A 6000-nucleotide genomic window follows, 5' to 3' on the forward strand; every position below is an offset into this window, starting at 1 on the left:
TTCTTGACTGTGATTCTCCTGCCAAGGCTTGTGACAGACTTGACACAACATCCGGATAGCCCTGGTACTTTGGGCCTTTGGATATGCTGGATCATAAAAGCCAAGGACAGAGCTCACTGTCCTGTAGCCTAGACAAGCTGAAGACCTGTTGCTTGCTCATGGGCCCACTCAAAGACCTTAGCTTCATGAGTTGTTTTGGTATTGAGTCCAAACAAGGCAAACAAATGTCTAGTGTTTCCAAAATCCAAAGGCCTATCAAGTGTCAGGCTTCTTTCTTAGTAGAATAGAAGCAACAACTTAATGTACTTTGAAAAGACTATGCCAACATGTTTCAGATGGCCAATTACACAGAAGAGGAAAAATTAGATGTTAGTAGAAACAAAGACAAAAGTTTATAACAGCAGAAACCTGTACATTTTGCTGAGGATAGTAGATCAGGGATGGAGGAATGTAATTCTGTTTGGGGCTAAATAAATTGACATAGGTACACTTGGAAGAGATTCTAGATTCAGTGTACAAGCAGCTGGGAGTGGTCCTAATTAGTTACTCCTTGGTAGATCAAAACCTGTACTTAACAGTGGCCTTGGATAAATGAAGTTGAGATAATGACAATTCTTTGGTATAATGTAAAGGAAGGAGTCAAAGATTTATAGAGATGAGATTGTTGAAGGGGATTTATCATATATGTCCCACTCACATATACGCTATTTCTCCTAGGAAGATACTCCTTTCCACACAGCATTGAAAATACATTAGTGATAAAAAGTACTAGCACCTTTGAAAAGTATCATGGAAACAGCTCAAGGACAAAGGTGAAGACATTACTTCTGAAATGGAGTATGATGGAGTCTTAGGGTAGCAGAGACCAAGGAAGGTGGGGGTACAACAATAGGAAACAAGGCCAAAGTGATAATCACAATACAATACTATGACTAACGGGGACATAAAAATAGGCAAGCAGGCCATATCTGTGTAACTTAAACTGGATGCCTGGTTGGAATCAGGACAAAAAGAGTCATGTCCACCTTTTTTGTTGTTGTTGTTCCAGTTACTCTGTCAGTCAGGGTTTGGTGGCAGACAACAGAGTCCACTCTAGCTGATTTATGAAGAAAGGGACTAGTGTAAGGTGTTAGAAGAAAGTCTGCAAAGTAAGGCTCTAGGCTGAGCCTCCAGGAACAACTCCCAGAAGCAAACTGCCAAACCGGCCTGGCAAGAGAGCAGCCACTGTTACCACGGCTGGCTCAAGATCCATATGGCCTCTGCTGCTACTGGGAAAGTCCCCAAGTCAAAAAGCTGCTGTTAACTGCCACTCTGCACTATAAAATTAAAGACTGAACAAAGGCAGCAGCTCAGAAAAATCAAACTACCTACTTGCATCACTCAGCTTCCAGAAGAGTCACACCATCCTGACTTCATTACACTCAAGCCCACCTCTGAGTCTTGTAGGTGGTCTGTTTAGTGGAAAAGAGGCTACATGCGGGGACCCTGGCCTCACCCTTCTAGTCACTATTAAACAAAAAGTCACTTGAGAAAGAGGTTGGATTAGTATTAAAACTGCCATTCTTTTTTCTTTTTTCTTTTTTTTTTTTTTATTTCATCTTATTATGGGGGATACAGAATTTGAGGTTACATACGTTGCCCATGTACCGCCTGCCTCCCCAAGGGAACGGACACGCCTGGAGCTTTGACTTGGGGAAAACTGACATTCTTTAGTACCTACCACAATAGTTCTTTTAGAATGGTGTATGGGTATACCTTTAGTGTAACTAGTAAAACTTGCACACAGAAGGAATGTATCGAAATAGAATATGGATTTTAAAATTCAAGAGATTTCAGTTCAAATCCAAAATGTGCCACTTATTAGCTTTAAGTCCTTAGACAAGTTACTTAAATTTTCTCCGTTCAATTTCCTTCTGTGCAAAATGAAGATAATATTCACCTTGCACAGCTGTTGTGAGCATGTTCCCACCTCAAGGCTTTTTCAATTGCTCTTCCCTCTGGCTGTAATCCTCTTCCCCTGACAGCCACCGCTTGCCCCCTCACAGTCTTCGGTGCCTATTCAGATGCCATCTCTTCTATAAGGTGTTCTGTTTCCACCTGTTTAGGAGAGCAGCACGCCCCAACACCCATCCGCTCCGCTCATCCTATGATACTTCATATTTCTTCAATGTGCTTTTTAACATCTGACATTCTAAATTTTTTCTTATTTGTTTATCTGACTGCTCCACTTATAATTTATGCTCTGTGAGGACAGGGACTTTTATCTGTTTTGTTCACTAATGTATCCCCACTGCATCTTACAGAGACCAATATACGGTAAGCACTTAAGTAACACTTGTGACTTATGAGGATTCTATAAAGCAATGAATGTAAGTGTCTGATAATGTGCTCTTCTTATATACATACTCAATACATGTTGATTATTAGTATTAATATTTATCCCACTGATATATTTTCTAGGTCAACAAACATTTATTGAGCACTTAGTATGACAAACACAAAGATTAATCAGAAAAAGTGTCTCTCCGTAAGAAGTTTCTGAAGTAATGTACTAGAAGAGACAGATACATAAAGAGATATTTTTCATACAACACGAAAGTGACATTACCAGTGCACTTAGCCCTTGTGTTGGGGAAGGTAACACTAACGGTTGTAACAGATGACCCCAGAACTCTCAGGAGCTCTCCAAAACAAAACATCGTCACTTGCTCCCAGGGTGAAAGGGAAGGCTCTGCTGCACGGAGTCATTCAGGAACTCAGGCTCCTTACATTTCATGGGACCACCATCTTCAAGGCTTCCAAATTCTCTGCAAAACGACAGAGTGTGGAAGGTGATCCATGAGACCTCGCATGCATTTATTCCTCCCACATTGCATTGGCCAGAACTCAGTTCCCGCCTACTTCAGGGGGTGGGAAAAGCAATCCAGCTATGGCTCAAGAAGCAGAGGATACAGATCTTGGTTATCATCCTAGAAAGTCACTACCACACTCAGGCAAGGGAAATTTTTCAGGAGTAGATAGCACACAGAGAGTGTTTGACATGCAGAACCAGGAAAGTTTGAGTTCAAATCCAGATCAGAATTAGTAGGCATATGACTTAATTAAGTTACTCAAACTTTCTGACCCATTTTTCATTCCTGAAAAATGGGAAAAACAGTAGAATATAATAAATTTGAATGCATAAACTTGTTGTGAGGATTAAATGTGCGAAATCTTAAGCACAGTGCCTGGAACATACTAAGTATGTAATAAATGTCAGCCATCAGGAAAAGGAGAAAGGAAGAGAAGGCAGGGAGGAGGGGAAAGGAGAGGAAAAGCAAACAGAATGGGAAAACTAGACAGAGAGAGAATGGGCTGGGGAAATAGAGAATGTGCAGCGGCACAAAACAGCTAAATGTATTCAAGAAATTATAAGCAGTTTAGTATATTTGCAGAATAAAATTCCCTTTATGGAAAATCATGTCAGCCCAGAGAGGGTGAGATCTCGGTGCCATAATCAGGAGTTTTATCTCATGACTACAGAGAGTCAGTGAGGTTTCTAACCAAGTAACGTATTCAGATTTGTCCTTCAGACAGACTCTTCCGTGGTTGTGTAAAAGATAACTTTAAGGTGGGTGAGACTGGCTGGTGGCAGGGAGGGTGGTTAGGTGCTCTGATTGTCATCTAGCGCCTGAGCTGCAGAAGTGCTAGGGTGAAGGGGTGAGAAACTTGTTTTGTAGGAAACTCAGTAAAAGCTGTGATTGGAGACGAAGGAGGGAGTGAAGGCTGAGTCCCAAGAATTTGGCCTGGGCAACCAGGGGAATGATGGTGCCATCAACGGAGAGAGACGGAAGCATATTTTTAAATCTCCTCGGCCATACTGCAGTCTCACTCATTTCCTCTTAATACTGCATTTTACGCACCAGGATTTAATTTTCCAAATCTGCTCCCAAAACAATTTCTAGAAACTTTAAGATTCACATCAGCTTTTTTTCACTCCAAACCTTCACTTCGTGGCCTAATTTTTTTTTTTTTTTTAAGCATATTGCTTTGGACAAGTCCTTGCCTTTACTCTGGAGTCAAGGTAGAAAGTTTACCTGTATAATCTCTCTGATCCTTCCAGCTCATACGTTTTATGATTCCCCTATACACACCATCCGCTCCATCCTAGATTCTTCTAGTCATATTTAACAAGATCTCCAAAGCTGAGTGTGAACTTGAGATAAGATGTAAAAATAGACCCCACCCAAATGCCACCCAAGAGGCACAGAAAGAGGAACCTCAAGATAAATATATCTCTTATGTTTATGCAAAAGTGTGTCGGGTCATTGGACTTTCCAGAGGCATGGAAAAATAATACCTCAAACATTTACATTAGCTGGCGGGGCAAGGGGAAAGCCTCAAACCAGTTGGCTTCTGCTATTTTTCCATTTAAAAATGAGTGTTTTCATTACAAGAGGAAGTTAGCTCGTCTGCACAAGGCCTTCCTTCTCTGAAAATACATTTATTCAAGAAGCCAAAGTTCTCCCCTGGAAGCTGGCCCTGGGTAGCCAGGGGAGAACCAGGGGTAGCCAGAAAAGAGAACAGAGTTAGATGCAAAACAAGCTATATAATATGTGGGCTTAGTGCAAAATGAAAATGCAAGATCCCTTGTTCAAAAAGCAAGGAAAGAAAGTGCCATTAAAAGTACTAAAACATAAAGCTTGTTCCTTTCTTCTGTGGTCTCTGCCTCAACTTGTCATGATGATTTTTATTCTAAGGAAGAAAAAATTGATGTTATTCTAAGGAAGAAAAAAATTTTAAATTATTAGCATGAATTTTACTGTTCATCTTTTTATTTTGCAATGCCAATTTTACCCCCAAATAGAGAGCTTTTAATTAATATGTCTAATCACCAAAATTAGACAATTCACATTTCATAGCTTGTACATACATATACATTTTGATCTTATCAGAACAGTGGAAACATTGCAAAATTTTTAAAAATAATCACTTGTCTTTATTTCATTTCTTGATATGTGCACATCGTACCAACACTTTCTACCTTTGGCTTATTGATGAGTGAGGAGAACTGAAAGGTAAGGCAATTCTAGGTTTCCCTCTTTCCCTTTCCTTCTGTTATTTTCAGCATAAGTGATCAGCTAATATAGGGCAGTAACGTAAGAAAGGATATGATAGGGTTTCTTGGTTGTTCATGTTTGTTAGAACACCACCGTCTTCTTTCTACATCAAAAGCAAGTTCTGGCTTTGTGGATAGTGGTGGTTTCTTGGGGCTGTCAGTCATCAACATAATGCACTTACTTTGTACTTTTTTCTGAGTCTCACTGCACTTCCACTCATGAGTCCACCTGAAATTCGGTGATCATGGGGTCTTGCCATGCTATTTGCAAATAGGCAGCAGGGAAGGCAGACATGCATATTGCAAGTATTAATATCTCCTCAGCTCATGTGCAGACTCTATTGTCCTATCAGACTTCATTTACAAGATATAAGTTCAATGATCAAATTATTAGAAATTTCAAGATGCCTGCAGCAGAGCATTAAATCAAGCTCAAAGACCTTCTGTGCAACTGCACAGGTCATCGGAAACCAGCTGTGGTGAGAGATGTTTTCATCAAGGCACGAGAGGCTGGTCTGAGGCCTCTACAAGAGAACTGATCTACAATCAAACAGGCCTAAGGCAAGTTCTAACTCTCTTTTTATAAATTCTTTGTAACTATTTGGACCTATCATTGGAATTTCTAATCATGCTAGTGCTAGGCTTAGAAGGCCAATGGACCTGAAATCCCAGACTAAGAACAGCCTTGGTGAAACAGTCCCCATATGAATGGAAAGAGGAGCTGGGGCTAAAGTTCAGGGTGGCAGGCTAGTAAACATAACTGCCGTTCATGCAGCTTCTGTTGTGTGTTTTGTGATATATACTTTATAAAAGTTTATGAATGAGGAAACTGAGGCTCAAAATCTTGCAAAGTTTGCCTAAGGTCACCCAGATGGTAAGTAACAGAGCTAAGATTCAGTTTC

Source organism: Eulemur rufifrons, chromosome 8 (assembly GCF_041146395.1).
Source record: "Eulemur rufifrons isolate Redbay chromosome 8, OSU_ERuf_1, whole genome shotgun sequence".
In the NCBI taxonomy this organism is placed as follows: Eukaryota; Metazoa; Chordata; class Mammalia; order Primates; family Lemuridae; genus Eulemur; species Eulemur rufifrons.